Source organism: Polistes fuscatus, unplaced genomic scaffold (assembly GCF_010416935.1).
Source record: "Polistes fuscatus isolate 324 unplaced genomic scaffold, CU_Pfus_HIC Scaffold3, whole genome shotgun sequence".
In the NCBI taxonomy this organism is placed as follows: Eukaryota; Metazoa; Arthropoda; class Insecta; order Hymenoptera; family Vespidae; genus Polistes; species Polistes fuscatus.
The window spans coordinates 9,336,865-9,349,364 of NW_025113107.1; the positions used below are offsets into that span (position 1 = coordinate 9,336,865).

At 28.2% G+C, this 12,500-nt stretch overlaps 1 long non-coding RNA gene across 1 annotated transcript; it reads right to left on the reverse strand.

The window, feature by feature from the left end:
- Positions 1 to 9,493: 9,493 nt before the first annotated feature.
- On the reverse strand, positions 9,494 to 9,745 carry LOC122519121. Its single transcript, XR_006304251.1, has 2 exons — positions 9,624 to 9,745; positions 9,494 to 9,549 (listed from the first exon to the last, which is right to left on the reverse strand). It is a non-coding gene; the product is annotated as an uncharacterized LOC122519121 (long non-coding RNA).
- Between the last annotated feature and the right edge of the window lie 2,755 nt (positions 9,746 to 12,500).

Consider the following 12,500-nt stretch of genomic DNA (forward strand, 5'->3'; position numbering starts at 1 on the left):
TATTTTATATAATTATATTATTTTTAGCTACTTTATTTACCGTATCTTATAGAGGTCGATTGTTATTAGTTGCTTACCCTAACAAAAGTAATAAATTTAATTTTTATATTATTAAATGAAATAATTTAATAAAAAGTTCAATAATTTTATTAATTTAAGGTCTTTATTAATAGATATTTTTATTATTTTAGTTCTTTGAAATTATTATTTTATGATTGATTTAAAAAATATTAGTTATTTACATTTTTTAATAGGAGTTTTTATTTGAATAATTATGAGAAATTTAAGTTTTGAAATTGATTTCAAAATATAAAATTTATTTAATGAGAATATGAGGTTTAAGATTTTTTATGAATAATTAATTTTTATCCTTTAAAGTACTCATTAATTATATAAAAAAGATATTTAATAAGGGTTTAATAGAATATAGGATTACATATGGATTAAAAAATTTATTATTAAGATTTTTAAAATTTTTGGTTAAATTTTTTTATTTTTTAATTTTTTGATATTTATTTATTAATATTATTATTAATTTCAATTTTTTATTGAAATAGCTTAGAGTTATATTGAAGAGATATTAAGGTAATAATTATTTATTTTAAAAAATTTATAATTTAAAACTAAATTGTTTTTTAGTGAAAATAAATTGTTTCTTTAAACTATATAAACTAGTAAAAAAAAATGAATTTTTTATTAATTTAAAGTAGAAGCTTTTTTTAATTATTTTAATTGGAAAGTTTAATTCAATTAAATTATTAACAATAATTACCTCTATTTTGTTCAATATATATATATATATATATATTATCATATATATATATATATATAAAATAAAACTTAATATGATTTAAAATTTAATCAGAAATAATTAATTAGAAATAATTCTTTCATAATAAAGATAATTTTAAAAATTAAAAATAATTTTTTATTGAAATATAAATGGAATAAATTAACTAATATCATTAGATTAATATATAAAATTTATTTAATTCAATTAATTGATTGTTTATTTCATTCATAACTTAATCCAATTATTAGGCATAAATAAATAATTAATATTGATAAAGTTTAAAAATAAAAATTATTTCTTTTTAAAATAGTTTGAGTGAATGGAAGTAAAAGAATAATTTCAATATCAAAAATTAAAAAATTTAATGCAATAAAAAAAAATTAAACAGAAAAAGGTAATCGAGAAGAAGTTAAAGGGTTAAAACCACATTCATATGTTAATAGTTTTTCTCGGTTTTTATTAACTTTTATAGAAAAAAATATTAAATAATATTAAAATTAAAGTTAAAAATAATGAAATAATATATAATAAAACAGTGATAATAATTTATATTTTAAAAATAATTATTTTATTTTAAAATTAAATGATTTATGCATAAATAAAATTTAATACTTATATTATTAAATTAATAATTTTCTTAATTAGAAGTTAAATTTAATTTTTATACTATATAAGTAATTTAATAAATTAATAAATTTTAAAAAGATCTTTAATAAATTAAGTATAAACAATAATCAAACAATATAAACAAAATGTTAATATCAGATTTCTGGATTCATACAAAGTGATGATTACAAGAAAAATCTTTATTTATTCATCGGATTAAGCAAATAATTAAAATTATTATTCCAATTACAATAACATGAATTCCATGAAATCCTGTGATTAAAAAAAAATTAAGCCAAAAATTGAATCAGCAATTGTAAAAGAAGTTTCAAAATATTCATAAATTTGGTATAGAGTTAAAAATATTCCAAGAATAATGATTTGTATTAAAGTTAAAATTGAAATAAAATTTGTATTATTTAATAATCTATGATGAGACCATGAAATTGTAATCCCAAAAGAAATTAAGATAATTGAATTTAACAAAGGAATTCGCTGACAAGATCTAAACTATTGTAAATATATTTGACTGTGTATAAAAATATGACAAAAGTGTGATCAAGAAATAATTTAAAAAATTGTAAGGATAAAAAAAATTCAGAAATGAACAGGAAGCAGTATTTCGTGTCTCGTGTGAATGTATATAATATAGAAAACAACAAAATAAAAAAAAGAAAAGAAAAAAAAAATTTAAGACGTATAATAGAGAACAATAGCTATTGAAAGTGCGCATATAGATATTTTTAAAATAACAAAAGACGATTTTCTTGAAATAAAGCTCAGGAAATGTTCTTTCTTTTGTCGTGTTGAATAGTATATAATTATGAGTATGAAAAAGTATGTGTGCGTACTTATCGCGTACGTAACCGAAAAAAGAGCGCCATACAACATCGATTGGTTTCTGCGATGAAGCGGAATAAAGATACCAAAGAAAAAAAAATAAAAGAAAAAGACGCCGAAAAGAAATGACAATAGACGATAAATAATAGACGATAAATGATGTTTAAACGATACAGGAGTAAGAAAGTAATTTAAGCAGAAAATTGGTTAGTATTGTATCACAATGTTAACATATTGCATACAACTAGTTTTTCAGGTTTCTTCGACTCAATCGATGATATAAGAAATTAAAAATAAATTTTCTTGTTACATTCCATGATAACGAATTCTCGTATATTCCCCTAACAAATGATTAGCGCAAAAAATTCATCGGTGATTAATGATTAGCGTAAAACTCAATCGGTTATCATAGTCATTACATCGGTAGCTCTTTATAATACCTTATAAAGTTGCAAAGTATTTTGTTATTTCAAAAGTCGTGTTTTAATTCATAAGGAAAATATCTTTTAAAAATAAATTATACAGTTAAACCTCTTTTTGTGCGGTCCTTTTTATACGATTTTATTTTGTGCGATTTGTTTTGTGCGATTTACTTTTATGCGGTATCTAAATCTCAGCAGCGTTGCTACCAGTTTTATGTTTTCTTTCAATGTACATATACATGTGTGGACGAACTCTGATTACATGGTCTCCTTGACGACGATGTATCCGGACTTCGCGACGCTGTTCATCTGATTTAAACAATCTCCTAACAATTATTTAATTTGATTGAAAGCATTTTCACATCTATATTTCGCAAATAATTGATGTATTTTCTAAGTGCGACTTTTTTAATGCGGTCCCTGTCCGCCGCATAAAAAAAAATTAGGTAGTATATCGTACAAAGATGTTTATAATATGTAAGTATTTATAAAATTACCGAATATTTTTTGTACGATTACGTTTATGCGGTCCCTATCCACCGCACAAAAAGAGGTTTTACTGTATTTACAGTCTTTTTATGATAATTTATAATATGAATTATAAGTATAAAATAATTGCAAAATGACGTGCATAGAAAAAACGAAAATTAAATTTAAAGTACATTTTTGATTGATAATTTATTGGATGCACTAAATAATAATACTATAGACGAAAACAAGCTTACTAGTGATAATTTCGACATTTTTTAATTGATTTTGAATTGTTATTAAACATAAAATAGCACCCAAAAATATGCGGTTCACGAAAGAACAGAGCTGCGCACATATGTTAAAAATAAAAATAAGATTCTTACCTTTTTCTGTAGTAGTTCGTGGATTTGGGCCTCTGGCAGACCTTCGATCAACACTAATAGAACAGTACTAGTCGCGGGTAAAAATAACTAATTTACTAAAATATATGCTCTCAAATTCGATTGTCTTCAAATTTATTCTTTCACATAAACGATCACTTAAAAAAAAGAAAAAAAATTCACTGACTTTACAACAAAGCAGATATATACTTAATAACACAAAACAAACGTGCAATATTCAACAACTCAAACGAAAGTGACTCGCTTCGCTCCCTGATCCTCTTTATAAGCATATTCCTGTCCCCACCTCTTTGACTAGTCACTTTCTTTCCACAACGAATCAGTTTCAGGATATTTCCTCATTGGATAGCTATATTAACGCCCACGAGGTTCATTGGCTTAGGAAATTAAAAAAGAGCTGACAATTGCCTTCGCAACGAAACCTCGAGCGTAGCAGATAAAAATAAAAAACAATCTAGAACATTACAAGAAATATAATTTTTCGAGTAAAAAAAAATTCTTGTTTAAAAAGGGCCGCGTAAATGTAGGGATAGACGTATATTACCGTGATAAATTTAACTCCTGCTACCTGCTACTATGATACAAGGAACCAGTTTCAATGCTAGTAAGTTTCAATTGTAAAATCGAGTGTCTTTTGAAATGTATATGTTACTGCTAAAGCGCAGAAATCAGTTATTTTGCAAATTACTCAGGTATGTGATATTAACTAGGGTGATCCGTTAAAGTATCGAAAATTATTTCATTTCTCAAATTATCTAGGTAATCTGCTAATTATTCAATTAATCAAATTAATACAATCAACTAATTATACAATTAGTTGATTGTATTAATCATCAATCAATTAAAAAACTATAATAGAAATAATCAAACGGTTTAAAATATTATTACAATTAACGAAATGAATTTAAAAACCATATAATAAATTTGTGAAATATTGAATTTATTTTATCAAATGAGAGAGTGAATAGTGTTTGTATGTGTGAGAAAAGGTTGCTAGGAGACTAAATACGACTCTTTTGTTGCGTACGTATGTTTCGTTTGTCAGGCGACGTCGCTTGAGATAATCGCCTAATGTTTGGTCGTACCTTCCGAATATTCTCGATCCGGAAGTAAGGAAGAATCTCGAGTTTATATGATCGGAAATGGTCGGGAAACTTCGATTAAGAATGCGAGAAAATAACAAAAGATGATGGAGGGGAAATGATTATATATAAGCGACGAAAATTATGTATTCTTTCTACGATAAGTGTGTACGTGTGTTTGTGATTTATATAGAAGAAATAAATACGATAATATCATCATAAACATTAATAAAAATTATGCCTAATTATTAATGAAATCTTAATATTGTTTTTTCTTTAATTACATAGCAATTGGTTTCTTCGACTAGCAACTTACTTTAATGTGTACATTACCTATGTAAAATGTTGAAAACTCTTGTTCCGTTCGTTAACGGAACAAATCAATTAATCTGTAGATTAACTAGGTAATGTGTACATTAACGACTTTCGAGCTTTAACGGTAAAATATACATTGTTGAAAGGGATTCAGTCTTAACGGGTTGGATTTCTTAATATTCTCTTTAAACGCTTTTAAAAGAGTGATTTTAACGTGAAAGACAAAGAATATCTCGGATAGCTAAAAAATTAAAAACATTTTGAATTGCAAATATCACTCAATGAAAATTCGGTTCAGACGATTTGAGTTTTTGAAAGAGTTAAGTGCTACTTCAATGACTGTTTTAAAACGCTTGCATGTAATGAGAAAAATTCATAACGAAAAAAAATGGCAACCACACCTACAACGCAGGAACTTAATTACCCACATAATATATTTGAAAGAAAATTAAAAAGAAAATATAAATATAAATGTTTATTTAAATATTTTTTAACTTCTATTTAATGTCGAGTATAAAATGTTTTTATAAAAATGCATAATTAATATTATAAATATTTATACTGTAAAAAAAAATTAATAATAGAGACTCGCTTCATTTGAATTAATATTTTCGAATGGTATATAAATTTAATTGAAATTAAAATAAATAAATAATATAAATGCAAACTTTTTAAAATATTTTTTAAGTATCTATTCAATGTCAATTCAGATTTAACAAAATATTGCTAAAAATATACCTACCACTAAACATATTTATATTAAAAAAATATACAAATAATAGAAACTAGATTTACTTGAACCAGTAAATTCGACTAACTTAGTTCGTATAGTTGTAGTGTTAATGCTGTAAGCACAATCTCAAAAGTTATGAATAGTAAATTACTAACTGTGATTGTGAGCACTTGTTATACTACTCGCTATTTGATATACATATCTTACAATTAGATTAAATTGTTAAGTGCTACGTCGTTTGTACCAGTAGCTACACTGTGACTATATGAGATGTGACCTAAAAGTAATTGTGAGTTATATAATTACTATATTAAATTAATAATTGATATAAATTAGAACAATAGAAAGGAAAAAGTGTGCAGGAAAAATCGTAGCTCAGAAAATGATGAAGAAAGAGAAGAAATAATCCCTAATCGATTGGACGTGTTGGGTTGTCAGATTGTTCACACGAATATATTTAAATAAATTTTAAAACTATAATCCCCCTTATATACGTTGCTTGATTCAACTGATTTATTTTAATTTCATGCACGTTTGTAATATTACATAAATATTATCAAGCATCTTTCCGTTTAATTTATAATAAGCGTTTCGAACAATTTCAATCAGTTCATTAATTGTATTAAACGAAGCTGAACATTGCATAGGCTATATATAATTGAAGAATTCTAGATTTTTATCGTATAATTCGTAATATATGTTGAAACAGATATAACGGTAAAATATATGCATTTAAAAATTCTTTCTCTGCTTAGGGATATCAAAAAGTGAAAATTTGGAAATTTAGAGATTTAGATAACGCAACGCTACAAGTCTTTCTTCAACGAGTTAAAGGAACACTTTTAATTTTTGTCCAACTTTCAGAATGATCCTTGCGTTTTTTCTCGAATTTTTTTTTTATTCTTAAAGAAAACTTACAAAGACTTTATCTTTACTATTGTGTGGATAAGAGAAATTCAGGAGGGAACAAAAGAGCAGTATTTCCTGTCTCGAGTGAACGGAAAGAAACTTGAAACGTAGATAACGAAAACCGATTGCTATTAGAAGTGTACGTATAGATGTTTCGAGAATAGCTACAGATAATTTCCTTATAAGGAAAGTTAAAGAAAATGTTCTTTCTTTTGTCGTGTGTGATGGTGTGAGTATGAGTGCATGAAATGGTGTGTTGTGTCGGATGCATGCTTGTGGCGTACGTGACCGAAAGCAAGGAGATCATTCGATCAATTTCCATCCGCGAGGGTGCGAAGTGGGGATTCGAAAGAAAGGAAAAATTAAGAAAAAAGAGGATACAAGGAAATAGGCCAGTCAACGCGGGCCTAACACGGACTTTTTTAGCTAAACGCGTGCATCTTTGTCCTAAGGGTAAGTTGACGACGCTGAATCGAATGGTGCTAATTTTATTGCAACCTAATACCGGGTTCTTGAAAAAAAAGGTAAAAAACAGTAAAAAATAGTCTTACCTTAGAATCTAGGCATTTAATCGAAAAAAGTTTCAAACAAAAGTTGTAGAGAATTGAAAAATACATATAAAATGTTCTATGGTTTATCTTCCTATCTGCAAAAATAAGCGAGAAATATTGAAAAATAATAATTGTAGAGTGGGGGGCAAGCAAGTCTTACCCCTCGTCGCTTTTTACACGCGAGCGCACTAGTATGCTAGTTGCGTGCAAGCGTCCGTGTGCACTAATACACAAACGAAGGATCTTCGGCAATCTTCGGGACTATCGGTCTTGAATGAAAGTGCGAGTGAGAGAACAATCCAATATTTCTCTCTTTTTATTTATCATGCAATAACGAGTATTATTGTCCTTGGCCATCGATTGTTGAGCGTTCTGATATTTCTCTTTTTATATTTTTTCTTTAGTCCAGTCAACGCGGGCCTTTTCCTCCATGTCTCAGGAAAGAGGGTAAGAACTTGATATAAGGGTAAATAGACGACGCTGAATCGAATGGTGCTAATTTTTTTGCGGTAAGAAGTGCCGTTTTTGAGTAAAAGGGTAAAAAGGATAAAAATTGGTAAAAAATGGCTTTATCTTAGAATCTAGGCATTTAATCGAAAAAAGTTTCAAACAAAAGTTGTAGAGAATTAAAATATACATAAAAATGTTCTATGAGTTATCTTCGTATTTTCAAAAATAAGCGAATAGAATTGGATTGAAGATGGAAAATAATTGTAAGAGTGGGGAAGCAAGTCCCGCCTCTCAGTCGGCTTTTACACGCGAGCGGGCTAGTGTGCGTGCGAGCGTCCGTGTGCACTAATACACAAACAAAGGATCTTCGGCAATCTTCGGGACTCTCGGTCTTGAATGAAAGTGCGAGTGAGAGAACAAACCAATATTTCTCTCTTTTTATTTATCATGCGATAATGAGTATTATTGTCCTTGGCCATCGATTGTTGAGCGTTCTGATATTTCTCTTTTTATATTTTTTCTTTCGGTAGCAAGAATTTTACGTCTTGGCCATCGAGCGTTTTGTATACGAGTGCGAGTGAGAAAGAAAACCGATATTTCTCTCTTTCTATTTTTTCATTTGGTAGCCAGAATTTTACGTCTTGGCCATCGAGCGTCGAGCGTTTTATATATCTATATATATCGGCGTATAAGCGCGGCACTTTTAAGGGGTTATACGCAGTTGCGAGGCTCGAAAAAGACGTATTTTCATGAATTTTTTCTAGAAACAGTTTTTATTTCTCAAAAAAAATTGTTGGTAATTCAAATAGAGTGAACTTTTGAGAATACAATAGCGCGTCGATTCTGTAAAAATATTAATCTGCACTGTTCCTGTAGATGATTTCCTGAACGTCCTCTAAAAAAAGACGTTTGGCGGTGATCTCTATTTTGGCGGTTTGGATTATCCGAAATTAAAAATAATGGTGAATTCTTTTAAAGGACAGATTAATGCAGGTATTAACGAGAGGAATTTTAAAAATTTTGATTTTTGACAAAATGGCGTCTATTTGAAAAAAGTTGTTGTTTTTAACTAAAATTTTCGCTCTAAATTGTAAAAAAAAAATAGTAAAAATTATTTTAAACCTTATTCCTCTCGTCAATACCCGAGGAATATATCTAAGAATATTGTGTAAAAATTTGAAACCGATCGGTTAAGCCATTTTTGCAAAATCGAGATCACCGACTTTGAAAAAACGTTTTGAGAAAAACGCGTTTAAAGTTTCAAAGAGACGCTAACACAAAGTTAAAAATTTTTGTTTGCAGCTTACATGAAGTGAAGAATATTTGTCGGATCGATTTAAAATTTTCAGAGAATATACTTAAATATATGTACATTCCGAAAATGCAAAAAAAAAAATCGATTTTTTGAAAATCCTAACTGCGTATAACCCCTTAAGAATCTATAATCTTTATAAATGGTACATAAATCGTTATTACTTTGAGTGCCTCACGAATTCTGAAGGAAATCCTCGTCAGGCTACGCTCGTTATTTAATATTGAAAAAGAAGTATAACTTCAAAACAATCACAATAAATTCATATTGCACAATACGTTTCCATTCTTTCATGCTAAATTCTCCATATTTTTATAATTAATTACAGATTACCTATCACAATGATAACATATTATTATTATTATCGTTATTAATTTTCCTTGTTAGTTTTTTTAATTTTTCTAGTTTATTAATTAATGTTATTATTATTACATTATTAGTATTATTATTAATTTTATTTTTACATAGAACATAGTTGATAAAGAAACCTGTTTCTCTTCTCTGCTTGATGATCAATAATATTTTCTAATGTAAGAAGATTATTTTTCTTTTACTATTATATTTTTATTCTCATTTATTTATTGAGGTTATTTAATTTTATAAATATATATAATGTCTTATTTATTGTGCAGGTTATGGGTAGATAATAGGTAGAATTGTTTCTCTGTAATAACAAAGATTTTATTTTATTTTGAACCAAATAATAATGTAGCAACTTAGACTAATTATTTATCCTACCTGTAATAACAAAGAAACAACATTCAATGCTAATATCCACACCGTTGTTTCTTGATTAATTTTCTTACATATATTTCTTAATCTCTATATCTTTTCACTCCTGCTTTCTTTGTAGCACTAACGCCCCCTGTTTTAATCCCTAACCTATTTACGCGCTAAATTCAATATAGCTCAAACTACTGTCCTTACATCTCCCCCCCCCCGAAAGAAAAAAAAAAAATTTTGGTACATAAATCTTTTTTTTTTTTTTTTTTTTGGTACACATTACAGGAAGTCGTAATCAGGTGCCAGCAGCACCTATTCCAATTGAATCATAAGGAGTCGGAATAAGTTTAGAAATATGAAACAAGTTTAGTACTGTTCTTTTATGTCCTATATCGATTTCGTATATTGATTTTGATATTTTGTTTAAAATCCTGTAAGGACCGATTCTCAATTCATCTAGTTTTTTTCGATTTAGTCGATTACTATTTTCAACATACACTAAGTCTCCGATATTAAAATCGTAATCCTTTCTGTTTTTATCATATAATCTCTTGTTGTATTCATGATATTTAGTGCTATTTTTGAAGGCAATTGTTCTATCATTGTCTAGCCTATTATTATCCTTCTCTTTCTGTAACTCCTTTGGTAATGTTGAGGTATCTTCCCCTCGTAATAAATATTTTGGACTAAATCTAGTGACTGTGTGTTCCGTTTCATTATATCTCCTTACGCAGTTGTGTGCTACAGTTGTCCATGCATTCCTTCTATTTTTTTCATTCATTGCACATCTAATCTTATTTACTAAGGTTTGGTTTACTCTTTCGTTTAAACCATTGGAAAATGGAGCATTAACTGCCGTAAAAATCAACGTGATTTTTTTGCTTTTCCAAGTAATTCTTGAATTCATTTGAGTTTATGCCCGGGTATTGGTCCGTCAAAATCATCTTTATATTGTTTTCTTTTCCAATGGTTTGTGATCTGAGAATACTTTGAAGTGTCTACCTATAAGCCAATGTTGCCAATATTTCGTTGATTCTTTTATTGCTAAGCATTCCAAGTAAATAGCTTTTTTTCTTTTTTGTGCTTCATTGAGTTTTTTTGATAAATATGCCACTGGTTTTTCCATCTTTTGATCATCGTTTAGTTGTGGTTGTTTTAACACAGCTCCTATACCTTGTAAACTTGCATCCGTGTATATATGTATCGGTAGACCGGGATCGAAAATGGCTAATGTTGGTTGAGTGCAGAGGAAATCTTTCATATATTCAAAGGCTTCTTGGCATTCTTTTGACCAAATGAATTTTTGTCCCTTTCTTAGTAAGTTATGTAAGGGTTCTAAAATTAGTGAAATTTTCGGAACGTATTGGTTGTAGAAATTAATCTTCCCTAAGAACTGTCTGATATTCTTCTGATTTTTCGGTATTGGAAACTTTTTTATTGAAATTAGATTATCTTTTATTGGCGAAATTGAGTTATGTTTCATGATGTGACCTAGGTATTGTACGGAATCTAATGCAAATGTGCATTTAGAGAGTTTTAATCTGAACCCTTCTTCCATTATTGCTTCTAATAATTGTGACAGATGCTCTACATGTTCTTTAAAAGATTTTGAAAAAATCAGTATGTCATCGATGTAGTTTACCGTGAAGTCTGACAGCCTATGTTTTCTTATTATGTTGCTTAATATTCTCTGAAAAATTGCTGGCGACGTCTTCAGTCCGAACGGAAGGCACGTCCATTGAAATTGACCTTCTGGGTAACAAATCCTGTTTTTCTTCTATCTTCAATTCGAAGAGGAATAGACCAAAATGCTGAGTTTATGTCTAATTTTGAAAAATATTTGCAGTCCCTTGTTTTTACTACTAAATCTTCAATTAATGGGAATGGTTGTGATTGGGGAACTACTATTTTATTCAAGTCTCTAAAATCTATGCATAGTCTTGATTTTTATTCTCATCTCTTTTGTATGCCAATGTAACTGGAGCAGCAAAAGGACTATATGATTCTTCTATTAGATTTCTTTTAAGTAATTCTGAGATCTGTTCTTCTATTTCTTTTTTATCTTCAATTGTGCATCGGTAAGGCCTCTTGCTACAGTATTTATCTACTATGAGATCTATTCTGGCTTCATAGTCTTTTACTACGCCTATATCATATTTATCTCTAGCAAATATATTTTTATATTTGTCTATAAGATTCTCTATTATTTTTTCTTCATAATGATCTAAGTGATTTGTTAAGACTTGGAAACTGTCTAAATCTACATGTTCATTGAAGTTCATTTGGTATTCTTGTTTCTCCATTAAATGGGATTTTTCTTGTTCTATCTCTAATTTTTCATTCTGTGTTAGTTTAAATTTTTTTATGCAATCTAATCCTATTAGAAAGTCATATTTGAAATTTTCATTATTAATTATGAATACGTCTATATCTTCTTCTATATTCAATATCTTTGCTTTGATTCTTATTAATTCTTCTAATTTATACACACCATTAATCGTTCTTAAATTAACTTTTTGTCTCAAATTAGTTCTCCTATGTTTCAAGTGTACTAGTCTTGCATTTATTAGTGAGATGTTTGAGCCTGAATCATAAATAGCGGTTACATCGAACGTGTTGTTCAGTGTTATTTTAAGTTCGATTAATGGTGGAGTTAATAGTTTTTTGGATCTTCATCACTTAGTTCTACTTCTAATATTGAATTATTGGTATGCTTCGTTTCGTATTTCTTATCTTTAAACCAGCATTCGGCTGCAGGGTGGAAGCGTACGCCTTTGCCTTTCTTTTTACAAGTTTCGCATGGTGTTCTTTCTGTCTTTTCTTTGTTATCGTAATTCTTATTCCTTTTTATACCAGGGTTGCTCTTGAGAACTAGATATTCTAATTTCGTTA